General features: G+C 35.2%; 1 protein-coding gene across 2 annotated transcripts in view; it reads left to right on the top strand.

Moving 5' to 3' along the window:
* The window catches only part of LOC150095475 (pre-mRNA splicing factor cwf19l1), a 161,616-nt gene that overhangs the window by 69,711 nt on the left and 75,202 nt on the right, over positions 1–16,703 (top strand). The gene's annotated exons all lie outside the window — the stretch shown is intronic.

Here is a 16,703-nt window from a genome sequence, read left to right as displayed (position 1 = left end):
AAAAGTTCATTAGCATCTGTGGGAAATTCACATAAAAAAAGGTAAAAACTTAAATTTGCATTTATGTTTACATCATGTAATTGTAAAAGTTCTTTTTATCTTGAAGACCCTTCAGAAAAAGATCTGGGAAGAATTTTCTCAATGTTAAGTAGATGTCATATATTTTTCAGTTCAAAACTTAGCTGGAATTGTTTCAGTGTGTTGGCTGAGTTGTTACCATATCTCCTCTCCTCCAACAGGTGTAGAAGATGAATTTTATTACACCACCCTCACTATTGGGGTCTTCAAGTTTCCTGAAAAAGTTATGTTTGTTCTCTAGAGTGGAGTTTTATAGATTATACAAAAAATAAATAAAACTTTACAAATGAATTAATTAAAAAATCATTAGCTTAACCCTTTGTGCTCATTTGGCATCATAGGGATGACATCCCCAAACGTTCTCTAAGATCACGTGCCTATGACTAATGGCATGCCCTACAGCTGGATTGCAGTCTCTAGGGTGACGATGGTATCTTAGCTTGGGTTGCTACTGCACTGTGCATTCCCATCAGCTCGGCCATTGTTTCACCATTAGAGAAGGAAAAACGTCTTTGTATACTTTTTTTTTAAACATTTCTTTTGTATTAGATGTATGAATTGCTCTCTCTCTCCCTCTTGAATGGTTCACCAATAAAGCAGAAATAGAAATGTTTTGTTTAAAAATTGTGCGACTCTTTGTTAGTGCTCACCGTAAAAGAAACATCATCTCTCAGATGGCTACATGTTACAGAGCGATTTGCATGCATCGTCTTGGAGATGCTGTTTGATCTATAAGCCATGACACAATCAAGCTAGCAACAAGTACCAATTTCTCATCTTACATATGACATCAGACCTGCAGAGTTACATAAACCTTCATAGATGGTAGTCACATTAAAGAACGGAGAGGGATGTCAGTGCAGTAGCACACAACAAAACACTGGGTTTATATTCACATTTTTAAAAAAATTCACAGAATAGCACATCACAAAATGCTGTTTACTAGCTCTGGGAATGCTGCAAGAACTACACTACATAAATAGATCATGATAAGTGCATGATAGGTACTGCAGTATCTATCCAGAATTAGAATCGTATTGGTGTGTGTATTTTTATATATTTCTCCCATGTGCAAGAAGTCGAGAGATCTCTAAGCACATTAGTCCCTTATGTTGGGGTGCACATGTGGACTGAGAGAGTAGTTTTTTGAAGAGTTGCAGGTTATTGTTGTTTGGAAATACTTCATGACCAAGGACAGAGGTGGATGGAATAAAAGAGAAGCAAGCTTGGGTTTGCAGCTGCTGCTCTTGTATTAACAGATGCAAAAGAAGGTGGATTGCCATTTGGAATTTGTGTATAGTTAAGAGTTAGTTGGATGTAAAATAGCATCTTGAATGAAAAAGAATGCCTAGTTTTTTTTGGATGTTCAGGTGGCTATTGATGTGATGTGTTTATGCCAGGAGAGACTGGATTAATGTTAATCCAAGCAGAAAGAGATCTGAACTTGTCTGATGATATGTGTATTACTGAGGGTAAGGGTAGGTGAGAGCTGAGATCTCTTTTGCAGGAGAAAGAGACAAGACTGTGTTTTGGTAGCATTGATTATGACAAGATTGTAATTGTCCGATTAAAGGATAGTATGTAAATCAATGTTTTAATGCACTAGTTGTAGATGATCTTGTAGGCTGGGATGTCAGAATCTTGCATGGTTTATCAAATCATTAAGTACTATTGTCTGCAAAACTGTGGATAGAATTAGTGGTGATTAGATATTGCATTTATGTACAGGATAAAGAGAGTAGATGATAGGACAGAGCCTTGAAGCACTCCAGCATTGTTGGTGGCAGAGGTGAAGCTTGAAAATAGGAAGCAGGAGCCATTCATCATGACTCATAAAGAACCACCAGAGAAAACACTAGCTACCCAATTAAAGAAAGTGTCAGGGAGACCAAAGAATAGCAATTTGTTTAATAGGCCTGTATGCTAGACATAGGTGAAAGTGCTGGAAATGTCAATAACAACAGCACAAGTTTCTTTGAACCATTCCATAGCATATGTCTAGTGGTGGATGATGTAAGCCACATGAAGGAATCCATACTGGTGGTTGCTGATTAATTGATGGGCCTCTAAGTAGCAGAGGAGTTGGCTATTTATTTCCATCTCCCTTTTTGGAATAGGATTGGTATGATAAAATAAATTAAAGATACCAAGAAATTATATTCTTGGTTTAATACTTTATCCAAGTGTAAGCAAACAAAGTTTGCACTTGAAGTATTTTCAGGACTTGCCAACTTGTATGTAGAAGCTAATGACTTCACATCACTTGCCTTAGTGTTCCATAATGTAAAGCACATATCCTTACAGACATGTGTAATGCTATGCATTATGGGAAGGGGCACTACCCAGACCCGTTTCGACCTTTATTGGGGTCTCATCAGTGGGAGCCAGACCCAGAGGTGATACCAAGGTTGACATAATGGAGAAGTCATATTTCCATATATGAGTAGCCAAAAGGTGTCACACCTTATTATTAAAATACTCTGGATTAGAGATAGTTGTTGGAAGTTTTTTCATGTGGTTATACTATAAATTAAAAATACCAAGAAATTATATTCTTGGTTTAATCCTTTATCCAAGTGTAAGCAAACCTTTTGGCTACTCATATATGGAAATATGACTTCTGCATTACTTCAACCTTGATATAACCTCTGGGTCTGGCTCCCACTGATGAGACCTCAATAAAGGTTGAAACCAGTTTGGGTAGTGACGCTTTCCATAATTCATAGCATTATACATGTCCATAAGGATATGTGCTTTGTGATGTGAAGTGATTAGCTTCTATATACGAGTTGCTCAGTCCTGAAAATACTTCAGGTGCGACCTTGTTTTCTTACACTTGGATAAAGGATTAAAGCAAGAACATAATTTCTTGGTATCTTTAATTTATAGTATAACCAAGTGAAAAAAAACTTCCAACAGGATAAATATGAGATTGTTTCACCCATTGGGATAAGTACTAGCTATGTATAATAGAAGGTAGAAACAATACAGGATGGGTATTAGCTCTGGAGTGATGCCATCAGGACCTGAAGGCTTTTTAGTGTCCAACTTATTTAGTAGGTTTCTTATGTCTTTTTGTTGAAACACTACAGGAGGCATACAGTGCTTGTATTCTGGCATGATAGGTGATTTCCCTTGGTCATCTATGCAGGAGTTCAAGGAAAAGTGCAATACTAGGAAGTCAGCTTTATCTTTGGGTGAAGTAACAGTGGTACCATTAACGATCAGAATGAGAGGGTGGTGGAGTAGAGTGCAGGTGAGCAGCAGAAGTTGCATCCAACAGTCTTAACAAGGGACCAAAAAGCATGGCTTTCATTTGGATAAGAGGCAGATTTTCTACTGTTGGCCTTTATAAAGTCTGAATTGGATCTACTGATGACTGATCTGCATGTGTTATGTGCTTTGGTATAGACAGAGTATGAAGCTAGAGTTCCTGATGTGAGCAACCTGCAGTAAGCAGAATTTTTTGTTTGACTGCTTTGATACACTTTCTGTTGAATCAGAACTTGAAAAGCAGTTGAGGATTTTGGGTTGATTGGATGATGAAGGTCTTCATGCCAGCAAGAATAATTTCTGTGACTCGTTTGCAGCAGGTGTTAGGGTCAGATGAGCCAAAGCAGTCATCCTGGGTTTCTGTCAGGAGTGATGATGCACATCATTTATGTTTGTGTTAATTCTGCAGATATTAGTAAAGTGGATGTAAAAGTGAGTTTAGTGAAGAGATTCTGGCTTGGTTTGTATGTTGTTACTGGTTGTGATGTGATTTTTTTGATGGGATTAGTTTATGAAAGAGGTTCACTTTTGTTGCAGTGCCACTTGTCACTGTTTGTAAATCTTCATAAGTTTAATCATGATTAGAGGAAGGATATAGTGATTGACGTGCAGTGAGAAGATACTCTTGGACATTCATACAGAGAGAAATCAGTCTCCAGAGTATGTGACAGCCAAATTATGGACTATTTGACTGGAAAGTCTCATAACTCATTACTGACAGGTTCGGACCAGTGCATTAACTAGTGGCCTTCCTGTAGCACCACCGTTTTAATGGATGTACCTTTTAAATAGAGGAGTTATGGGTCTCTAAGTATGTTTGGTATAACCTTGAAGGGTATCGCTCACACTTTATGGAGAATGTGGGGAGGTGGGGGGGTAGAGAAGGAATCCTTGCTCTGAAGAGCAAACATGGCATTTGCCACTTCAGAACTCCTAACCCAAGTTGTGGTATATCACTGGGCAATGAAAAACATCTACCACATAGTGGTCTAGTTGGCATTTCCTCTTGGCATATGAACTCTTTTTTGCTCTGGTATATGCCCCTAAGCTCGTACCTCTTCCTTCTCCTCCTCCTTAGACATATATTAGGCCTTAGTGGCCTATTATGTTTGTATCAGGCATGGTCTATTATGATTCTAAACTGCGACCACCTCAATGATAAGAGGGTTAGCCCTTATGCCTCCTGGTGTATCCTATGTCTGTAGATGCATGGACTGGAATCAAACCCAGGTCTTTCTGACCAAAGCACTTTGTCTATACTGACTGAGCTACAGAAGCTCTAAATTCATATAGGATACCATAATAATTTATATAAACGTTTACATCATTACTAGTTTTCTATCAACAGTTTTCTTCCAAATTAATCAGTTATTTGTTACATCTTCAATATTGCATCATTTAACATTACAGACTTCATCACTTCACCTAGATCTTGGTCTTCCTCTGGACCTTTTTTCCTGCCAGCCTTGTATGAAACGAATATTTTTGATAATTGTATCACTTAGAGAGGAGAATGGAAGAGATTATCAAAACATGCAGACTTAGGTTAGCTCTGGCTGTACATTCAAGAATGTATACAGCCAGAGCTATCTGAGGAAAACCTCATTAAAAATTAAGTTTTCCTCAGAACTCTATCATGATCTGCAACTTTTGATTAGCTGTTTTATTTCCAACCCAACTTTCAGTCATAAGTTAAAATTTGTTTAACCTCTTCATCATGAAGGTATTTTCTTGATTATAAATTAGTATAATAATAATATTTGGTTGCAGATCAAGTGTTGGTCAATTTTATTATTAAACTGAACCAACTAGTTTCGCCACACTTTAACTGTTGGCATCTTCAGGGTACATTAAAAGTTTAAACAATCTCACAATTATGCGTAACTGCAAACCCACAAAATTAACTGTAAAAAACTGACTAGAATAATTACAAATAGGATAGTATCGAACGTCAGTGAGACATGTATCGCGTGTACAATGTTAGCTAGCTGTTGCTAAGGAACTTTCTGTAGTTTGTATTAAAGTTTATTTCTTCCATTTTTAAAGTTCTGATTAGGGTTTTCCATATCTCTGGGAGTATTAGGCCTTGATTTCTGTTAAGGTTGACAGTAGAACAGGCGACTGTGGCTGCTTCTTTGAAAATTCTTGAATGGTAATCTTCCTCTATGTAAGGAGAACAGCTTTTGTCCCACTCGATGACATGGTTAGTTGTAGAGAAATGAGATGATAGGCCAGAAATATCCTGACTTATCATATCATCTAATATCCAGAAATTCGCATCACAACGGACAACGAGACCCTTCAAGATGAGTTAAAATTTATTTCCAACAATCTGTATTTGAATGGCTATCCAAGAAGACTAGTCAATAAAGTCCTTTTCTCTGAACCACCACAAAGAGAACAAGAAGATACTCAATATATAAAAACAATTGCAATTCCGTTTGTAAGTGGCATCTCCAACAAGCTCGCCAGCTTCCTCAAACAACAGAAAATAACAGTAACATTTAAACCAATAGAATCTATTCATAAACTACTGAGATCTCCAAAAGACAATCATCCTTTCTATAAATATGCTGGAGTTTATAATATTCCATGCGCTTGTGGCTCTAGTTACATCGGACAGACTTCGAGAAGCCTCGAAATCAGGCAAAAGGAACACATTGGTTATGTCTAAAACAACAGACAGGATATTTCTGGCCTATCATCACATTTCTCTACAACTAACCATGTCATTGAGTGGGACAAAAGCTGTTCTCCTTACATAGAGGAAGATTACCATTCAAGAATTTTCAAAGAAGCAGCCACAGTCGCCTGTTCTACTGTCAACCTTAACAGAAATCAAGGCCAAATACTCCCAGAGATATGGAAAACCCTAGTCAGAACTTTAAAAATGGAAGAAATGAACTTTAATACAAACTACAGAAAGTTCCTTAGCAACAGCTAGCTAACATTGTACATGCGATACGTGTCTCACTCACGTTCGATACTATCCTATTTGTAATTATTCTAGTCAGTTTTTTACAGTTAATTTTGTCAGTTTTACAGTTACGCATAATTGTGAGATTGTTTACACTTATAATGTACCCTGAAGATGCCAACAGTTAAAGTGTGGCGAAGCTAGTTGGTTCAGTTTAATAATAAAATTGATCAACACTTGATCTGCAACCAAATATTATTATTATTATTATTGTTTAACCTCTGTTTTATGTTCTGCTGGTATAGTGCTTTACTTGTTCTCTTATTTATTTCCATATTTAATTTTTTTCATTTTCGCAAAAAAAAAAAGGGGGGGGGGTAGCTGAAATGTTTTACTTTCTCAATATTTTTTTTTTTTGACGAAGAATGCAGTTAAAATTTTTTTTTGTATTTTATGTTCCTGCCTATTTCATTTTTTTTTGTCTTTTTATTACTGATTTGCATATCAGATTCGTTACAGCAGTTATTTTTATGAAAGTTTTAAGAGTGCATAATGCATAAGCACTCATCTTAATTGTTCCAATGCAATTAATTGTAGGCTAACTTCAGATATTTTAATTTATTTATTAATATAATTTTAAATATGAAAATCATAAAGGTCAAATGAACAATATTTATGCTTTATTCGCACCGTTTATGTGAGAAGCACAAATGGTTTACGCTTCATGATGGGATTAGATTTTCATTGACAAATACTAGAGGGAGACACAGATAATTTGAATATTGATACAATTTTTAAATACAGCCATAAGATGTACACAGAAATCGGAAAAAGTAATCACTTGGGAAATTTTTTTTTTTCTGGACTGAACCAAAGAAAGGCTGAAATAATTCATTTTACTAAAATAAAGAGCCAAAGGCTTTGTTTTACTTATTTATACATGAGTGCCAACTTCCTTTGACTATAATCATACAATCTGCGAAAGCTGTAGCAGAAGGCAGAGGACACTCAGTAGATCGTCAGTGCTGTTTCCCATTGTAAATATGGGCAAAAAAGTTATAAATTATTTATAGAAAATCATATATTAAAACTTGTCTATATCGGTGTCCTAAACATGTCAGTTCACACTTCACACATGCAAAATAGGTGAAACTCAAAAATCAAAAACAACAAATCATGACAAATGATAACGTTAAATTGGATTGGCTGATGTAATAATCAATTAGAGCCGTTGATTTCTGAGTGCTGTTGTCTCAGTGCACACCTTGCTTTGCCTTCTGGGTGGTTTAAAACCACTAGAACACTAGTGGTTTTAAACCACTAGTGTTCACACCTGGATTGTTCGCATGAACAGCCCGCACAGTTGGGCTCTTCATGCAAATATGATGCAATGTTTACATGCCGAAAAGTGTCCTCTTCATGAAGCATCAGTGTATTGTGTTTAATTTTAGGAATCACGCGAAGACAGGAAACAATTAGGTGAGTCTAACAGGAATAAATGCAAAAATATAATATCAGTGATATTGCTGTTCTGTGGGTGTGCACTGCACCCCTAACACACCCTTAATATATGCTCCTGGATCTTAGGTATGGGCTATATACTTTGTATCCTTGTTATATTCCTGTGATACAGTAAAATCTCGATTCAGCGGACTTTGGATTTAATGGACATAATTCGACAAATAAATACAGATAATGAAATAATTAATTAAAAAATAAATAATATGATGGTTAATCAGAAGCAATCGGCAGTGTTTATAAATTGCGTCTTTAGATACATTTGTGTATATTTGTGATATTTCATGTGTAATAGTTCGTGCACGTACATGTGCTTTGGTTCAGTAGCATAGCGTCAGTAGCGTTGCTAGAGCAAAACATATAGTATTTAGGCTGTTGCTGGAGTAATTTTTAGTTAAGCCATTGTTAATCATTATTAATATCAGTTAATATGTCTGGTGTTAAAAGAAAATGAGTAAACTTGACGGTAGCACAGAAACTTGAGTTAATAAGTAAGTTGGAAAGTGGTGCATCTGTTGCTCATGTGTGTGTGAACTTTACAGAGTGAAAAAGCAAACAGTTTCGGACATATGCAAAAATAAAGACAAACTTACTCAGTTTTCGCTAAAATGTAGCATTGAGAGCACCAAAAGTGGTTTCACTCTGGTGAATAAGAAACGTGAAGTTGGCCAAGCATAATAATTTAGAAGAAGGATTTTATGAGTGGTTCGTTCAACAGCAGTCTAGTGGCGTTGTTGTTCGTGGTGTTGAACTAAGGTTGGCTGCTGAAAAACTGACACATCACATGGGCATACAGTTCCAGGCAAGTGATGGGTGGCTTTGGCACTTTCGTAAATGGCATGACATTACGAACAGGCAAACGTGGTGAAGCACTGAGTGCCGATATTGAACAAGTTGAGCCCTTCAGAAAATACATCAATGAAGTCATTGAATCTGAGGGTCTTATTTTATCTCAAGTTTATAATGCAGATGAGACCGGCCTGTTCTATCATGCTGTTCCCAACAATACTTTCGCAAACAAATGTGAGATTAGCACGCCTGGTCTCAAGTTAAACAAGGAGCGCATTTCAGCCCTACTTTGTGCTAGTGCCAATGACATGTATCGCCTTCAGAGCATCGCGCTTTGAAGAATGTTATGAACCAGCTGCCTGTCATCTATTCCAACTCAAGGAATGCCTGGTTTACAAGTCACATTTTTTCCGACTGGTATTTCAATCACGTACCTGAAGTGCAAATCTACCATGAAGAGATCCAGAAAATCTCTCCTGAAGATGTAAATGCTGTTTTACTTCTTGATAATGGATCAGCCCATCCTAATGCTGAGAAGTTGGTTAGTAGGAATGGAAGAATAAAATGTATCTTCCTTCCTCCAAACACCACTTCTATAATACGGTCTTTAGACCAGGGAGTCATTGTTGCCAGCAAGAGGTTGTATAAGAAGAAGTCTCTTGAAGAGGCTATGGTTGTCTTGGAGAATGAAAGCGATCCCAAAGAAGATACAAGAGGAGCCAGGACAATTCAGAATTTGTATGCATACAACATCAAGTCTGCCCTCCTCAGCCCATGTCACTGTTTTCAATCAAAGTTAACCATGTCGGTGTGACTTTTGTGTCCGTGGCTTATTAAATTATGTTTTTATTGAATAATTAAGCTGGTGTTCACAGAGCACATTGTTAATACATTCCAAAACATGGTACAATCAATAACAATAGCAAAAAAATTATTTAAATAATTGTTTAAACAAATAAGCATCGGAAAAGCGCGAAAATGACTGAAAAATTTTAAAAATTCATATCTCCACTTGTAATAGACCAAAAACCCTTGTTTGTTTTTTTAGTTTTGTAAGTAAATGTATGTACATTAACGCTATAGCAATCATAAAAAGATAAAAAAAATGATATAAATGCATGATTTTTTTATTTACACGATTTATTTAATAAAAATATTCATTCAAAATGTATCGTTTACGTTACTTGCAGCAGATCGAATGTTTTGATTAGTATGCAAAACAATAATGCTCAAAATATCATCCATTATAAGCAAGCTACATGCGTCTAATGGACAGCAAATATTTAATGCATCTCCTGATGGAGACAGAAAATGCATTTGAATATCCAATGATCAATGACCATGTGTTTCCAGAGAATTTGAAGACCACATGTGACCGTTTCTACCTCAAATATAAGGTCTTTGTCTGTGGAAAAATTATTGCCTTCTTTTTCTGTTTCTAAGTCTTCATCTTCTACTTTATCTTCTTCTTTGGACGCCTCGCTCTCGACATAATTAATGGGCTCATGCTCGCGAAGAGAATAAACAATCTCATTTGAATTGCAAAGAGCCATTTTTGGAGCTAAAAAATTTAGAAAAATTAGCATTTCTCAAAAACTTTTTTTTTGGCTAAAATTGTTGTAAAAAAAATTTTTTTAACACATCTTACCCTTCTTAGTAATTTTTGCACAAAAATATCACCAGAGACAGTAAAAAAATGAAAAAGAGCACAAACTCAGTATTTCATTTGACACCCATTGCTCATGTCGGTGGGATTTTTTTGTCCTTCAGCAACTTTGAGGCCTCTTTAAAGGACAAAAACTAATGGACTACCAGCCTACATTGTAGTGCTCGGCCTAAAGTTTTTTTACCACTATCACAGATGGTGCTACCTGTCCCATCCTAAAAGATATTATAACCAATAATTTTCGGCTGGACAAAAAAATCCCACCAACATGGGCTGAGAGTTAATTTTGCTACCTCTTAGGAGATAAAGATTACAACATTGGCTAATGGCTGGACCAAGTTACTGAACAGGAGTGAACCGGAATACGATTTCAGAGGTTTTGAAACCTTTGATTTCCATGAAACTTTGATGCAAGCTGATGATAATGTTAGTGAGAATGACATTGATGAGGGTGACCCAGGCTACCAAATTCTCAGCCAGAAAGAGATTGCTGAAGATGTTCTACCGGGTGATCAGGAGGTTGACAACAAAGAAGAAGAAGAATTAGTTCCAGCTGGTCCGAAACTATCGGTGGATAGAGAACACATAGATGACATCATCTCATTCATAGGCACATCTTCAGATCCAGAAGTGATTGCTTATTACAAACATTTTTGGCAATTTCGATTGTTAATTATTAAGAAACAGTATAAATGTGGAAAGCAACTGAAACTTGATGCTTTTTTCAAGCCCAATCCTCAGTAAAATGGTACAGTATTTACATAAAAATGTTCTCATTAAAATATATTAATACCACTGAAAGTATTTTATTTTCAAAACTATTCCCAAGTTTCACGATTTAACGGACTTTCAATTTTATGGACAACTCTTAGCCCCTAATAGTCTGCTAAATCAAGATTTTACTGATTTAGCTTTTGATTTCAAATATTTGTCTTAAAAAAAAAAAAAGAAAAAATCTGATCTGATAACTTATTTAACTGAGCTTAGATTAGTCCTTCCCATGTTCCTCTTCTGCAGTTTTTCTTCGCTTGTTCTCAGGTATGCTTGAATAAATTTTCCCATAATTAAATAGGTGAGTCCATCTGCAATTCGCACATCCAGCTTTATTTCCCATGAGGTACTATGAAAGGTCTATTCTGATCACCTGGAATTTGGCCATTTTTGAATTCCAGATTATTCGAACAGAGTAATATTCCAAATTATATATGAATCTGCTATAAAACTTTTATACTTTCGCATTTGAGCATTTCTGCTCAAATATGAAGGTAATTTCATTTAACCTTGTATGTTTCAAATTTCTGAATGTTTTCTAATCTTCATTAGTGAAATGTATTCTTGAATGCATACCACCAGAATGTTTTCTACCACTGTTCTGTCACTGCTTATCTCATGCATATGCAGCAAATGTTTCAGAACATTTGCTGCATATGTGTTAGTTGTTCTTCCTTCTGAAGTCTTTCCATCACTCTTGTTTAGTTTTCTTACATTTTCCCTGTATTCTCTAAAGCAGTGCTTCCCAAACTGTGGGCCGCGGCCCCCTTGGGGGCCGTAGGTTTTGTTGAGGGGGGGGGGGGGGGGGGGCATGAAATAATGAAATCAAATTTAAAATGTTTTAAGACTAAGTAGATTTTTTTATTTTAAAAGAAACGTATTTAACTTTTATTATTTATTATTTCTTTTTTGTTATTTTTTATATTTTAATGGAAAAATTCACACATTGGTGTTGGTTCACAAACTTTGCTCTCTGCGTATTTTGGCACTTAATGAATATTAGTAAATATTGCTTATTCATATGTTTCATTTCAAAGCAGTGGTTAATTGTATTTACTTCGAATGCTCTCCAGGGAAGCTCCAAATCTTCCTGTCCCTTTCATCACGCATTCGTAATCAGAGACTGTTGATATTGACTTTATATACATATCAAAACTCGTTTTATATTATCACTGTCATCCGAGCTAGTTTTCTGTTACCAATAAAAGTTTCGCATATACTTCACACATGAAAAAAGCTTAAACAAGTTCATGTGGGGAGGTAGTAACTTGCTTGCAGTGGTAAACAACACGCCCTCCCCTAACAGCCACTATACTACAGAGGCAATAAAAACAAGTACTTTTATTATGCCAGTGAATAAGGTATAAGGAGTCTGTTTAATATATTTCTCAACAAATAGTGCAATTAGAGACAACTGGGATAAAAACACACTAATTAATGAATCACATGTCCCCTCATACAGAAACTATGCTGTATAGACTGAAACAAAACCATATGTTGCATGGGCAAACACAGTATCTAACTAATAACTATTGTTATTAATTAGATGTGTGTGAGTTCGATTTCCCAAGGCAGCAATAAAATTCAACTGAACGTGTTAAAATTCGTAAAAGTGTTAAAACTAAGTAATATATATATGTAATGAATGTTATGGCAGTTTCACATATGGAATTCGGTTGAAGAGAGTTAGCATTTCAACTCAATTGTCAGCTATGCTTTTATCTTTCGGCTGCACGATCCTTTGTTAATACCGCACCAATTATATGCACGTTTCAATAACCTGCCTTTGCTGTCTGTTTCGCGTTAGGCTTAATTACCGTAAAGGGAGAAAAGTCACAAAAGAGAAAAATGTTCCTGGTCCGGGGATTCTCTCATTCAGGTAATATTCACTAATTTCATGTTATCAGTCTGTGGTGTGCCAGTATCGGTAAGTGGTGATATTATTTGATCTATTCTATATTAAAAAATTTAACCCTGAGATGGATAAGTGGCTGATAAAAAAATAAAATAAAAATTCCCATGAACAATCAGAAGAAGCAGAAACAGACTGAAAAAAAGGACAGTATTTCATATTTTACCAGAACAGCCCGCATCGTCTTCAGAACCAAACGGTAAGAGGCAAAAAATGTAATATATGCATTTGATTTTTGCAATATTCGCTGTGTATGTTTTGTATTGAATATAAATACAATAAATATTATAATAATATATCTCTCTATTACAATTTTTTTTAGAGGTGGGGCGGTGAAATATTTTAATTTTTGTAATGGGGGCCCTGACATCCAGTAGTTTGGGAAGCACTGCTCTAAAGCACATACTGTCTTACAAAGAACTTTGCTTCATTGCAGACTTCAATGTATGCTTCTCTGGCTGAATCACTCTATGGCTCTTTTAGATTTTACCATTGAATCTGTGAAGTTTCATGCTTGTTTTCAAAATCATTTTTATTCAATAATATTTGCATATATGAGTCTGCAGATCACCTCTGCAAGCTGGTCATGTTTATTTTAAAACTTTTATGCATATTTTGTTTTTCAATGTGATACTAATTTTAACATAATTATATCCTGGGAGAGTTTAATATAGTAATAGCATCATCTGATGATTACTTCCTGTTTCAATTCATAGTGAAGAATTTATGGAAAAAAACATGTTGGAGTAATTACTTTACTTATAATTAAGAAAATAACACTCAACATGACACTACACAAAAGTAAAATAAATCTAAATGGTTTGTTAATCGTTTACCCTAGCCTGACCTCTGGTGAAAAAATAAAAATATTAAATAAAATATATACAAAATGAAAATTAATTCACAAAATAAAATGAACTTTTTATACATATCAGTATAATAATATACTGATGATATTTAAAAAAAAAAAAAAAAAAAGTAGGGTTTTATAGCAGAACTACATTAAACAATTTCTGTAGCCCTCTCATATTAACATTTTCTTCTGTTTGGGATTATTCAGGATGTTATATGGGTTGAAGATGGGTCCTCCAGATTCTTGGAATTATTAATCCATCATTCTTGTTGAGATTTGGATGATGTTTCAGCATCTCACAGGCTTCTTTGAACTTGCTTTCAAACCAGGTTTTGGTGCAAGTAGGGACTTGGTTCCTTTCTAGTTGATTCTGCAACATGTTTGAAATGCATGGTCTGACAGGTCGAAACCAGTCTGGGTAGTGGCCCTTCCCATAATGCATAGCAATATACATGCCTGCAAGGATGTGTGCTTTGCATTATGGGATACTAAGGCAAGTGATGTGAAGTCATTAACTTCTATATATAAAGTTGCCCCAGTCCTTAAAGTACTTCAGGTGCACACTCTGTTTTCTTACACTTAAAAATAAAGGATTAAACCAAGTACAGGAATACCTCGATTATGGCGGTTATTGTTGCTGCAAAAAATACTGCGATAATCGGGATAAATAATGCGTGTAAAATGGGTGATCAATGCCAAGGATTTTTCAAATCTATTAATTAAATTTTATATATCAACTAAAAAAGAAATGTGTTAAGTAAAAAATGAAGGTTAATTAAGAAAAACAAGATTATTCTTTAATCTTTATTTATATATAAGAAGTACATACAGTACATACAATTATTCTTGGATAAAAATTATTGTAGAGTTGTCTGGTGGAATTTTTTCTTTCTTTTTTTCTTCATATAAAACTCGGTAGCAACGGATGGAATTTTCAATTTCCTGACGAACTTTCAGTGATCACTCGAGATTAGGATCGCCATTCAAGATTTTTTCTTTAAAATTTTCAGCAATTTTAAACATTTCGTCCATTTCTTTGAGGGTAAATTCCTTCAGTGCCAAGTCAATTTGTTCGTCATTATCATCGATTTGAGCATCGTAAGCACGTTCTCTCTTAAGGTTAATTAGGTCTTCATCATCCAGCTTCTTATCATGTGACTGAAGCAGGTCCTGAACATCATCTTTTTCCATTTCTTTTAGTCCTAGATCGAAGCCCTAGAGTTTGCAGCGTGGTCTAAAATATGGCGAACAGTTGATCATTTAGACTGTACGCTCTTGCAATTTTGGCTTTGGTTATGCCTGCTTCATACTTATTTATCATATGCAACTTATCTTCTAAGCTGATCACTCTACATTTCTTCTTGATAGCTGTAGATTTGAAATCATCCTTGTTTCTTTTAGCATTCATTGTAGGGGTAAATAACAAGAGAAATAGATATCCACATGTACTTTAGGCAAGTGCGGATAGTTACTGGTAAGTGGTGAGAAGGCGTCATCGGATAAAAACAAAGTGCTACACCTGGAGAGTGGTGACTCGAACTGGTTGCATATGTAGTGGGCTACATCTCGTGGCCATGATAATTCGAATTTGGAGTGCAATAATTGGAATTTTGGTATCAAATTATAAACCGTGATAAATCGAGAATCGCGATAATCGAAGTATTCCTGTATATAATTTCTTGTTATCTTTCATTTACGTCTGAGATTAGCTCTGCTCACACATTCTGCAATGCTAAGACTGTCGACTCCTTTCCTAATATCCTCATTTTTAATATGATCCTGACATTGATGCCATCAGTCCATTCCCCTTATTTCTCTCAGAACTCTTATATTTGTGGTCCCCAGTCTTTGATCAAGTGTTTTATTTCTAACCCAGCTTACAGATTCATTAAGCTAAAATTGATTTGAACACTGTTTTCTATTTAACTAATTTAATGTTTTCCATATAAATTTATTCATTTGACTCCCTACCATATTAGCTTTGCTAATTCTGTTATCTGTTTCCTTATTTAGTTTGCCATTTCACTAAAAAGTGCCTAAATGGCTAAAATGTTTTACTTGTCATATAGGTTCTCCTATAAGACAAGTAAACAAGTAAAAAATAAACAAACAATGGAAAAGATCAGTAAATAATGTACGAACATTAAGAAGCTTTGATTTCGACACTGACCACAAACTATTAAGTGCCAAAGTGAAGATAAAATTCAACAGGAAAAACAATATCAAAAAAAGAAGAAAACATCAACCTATCAAAACTAAAAGATAGCTCAAGCAGAAGTCGATTTTTTTAGGACAGATGTGTTTGAAATTAAAACCCTCCATCTTCCAGAACAACGGAAAATACTGGGAAGAAGGGAAAAAAACAGTGTTATCAATTTCAGAAGACACTCTAGGTACCAAACCCAAAATAAACAAACAGTGCATAACCCAAGAAATCATAGCTACAATAGAAGAGAAAAGAGAGGCCAAGATACTTGTAAATCAACAAAACAATGAAGAGAATAGAGAAAAATACAGAGCACTAAAAAATAAAGTTGATAACCAATGCAAAAAAAGCCAAAGAAATATGTTGTAATAGGTTTCACGGTATAATAAGAACACAGATGATTAAGAAAATAACTATTAACTTAAAGCTAATATTTCGCTGCTATTATATCCAGCATCTTCAGAGCACACAACACAAAGTTTAAGACAACCACAATCCGGTGTAAGTGGGGGCTAGTATAAGTGATTGCAGCGTGCAACACAAGACTAAAGTCCTAATATGGCACCATCTAGGTAAAAAAAAAAAAAAAAAAAATCAAATTGAAAAAATATAAATTAAAAAATATTAATTTGGTCTTAGGATGACTGTCTCCCAAATCTTTGGTAGATTTATACCAGCCATACTTGTTAAGGTTTGGAGTATGTTTTATGTGTTATGTTT

Source organism: Typopeltis vanoorti, chromosome 20, assembly GCF_054136105.1.
Source record: "Typopeltis vanoorti isolate ZY-2024b chromosome 20, IOZ_Tvanoo_1.0, whole genome shotgun sequence".
Taxonomy (NCBI): domain Eukaryota; kingdom Metazoa; phylum Arthropoda; class Arachnida; order Uropygi; family Thelyphonidae; genus Typopeltis; species Typopeltis vanoorti.
The sequence above is the reverse complement of the archived record's forward strand: the minus strand, read 5'-3'. Positions and strand labels throughout refer to the sequence as shown.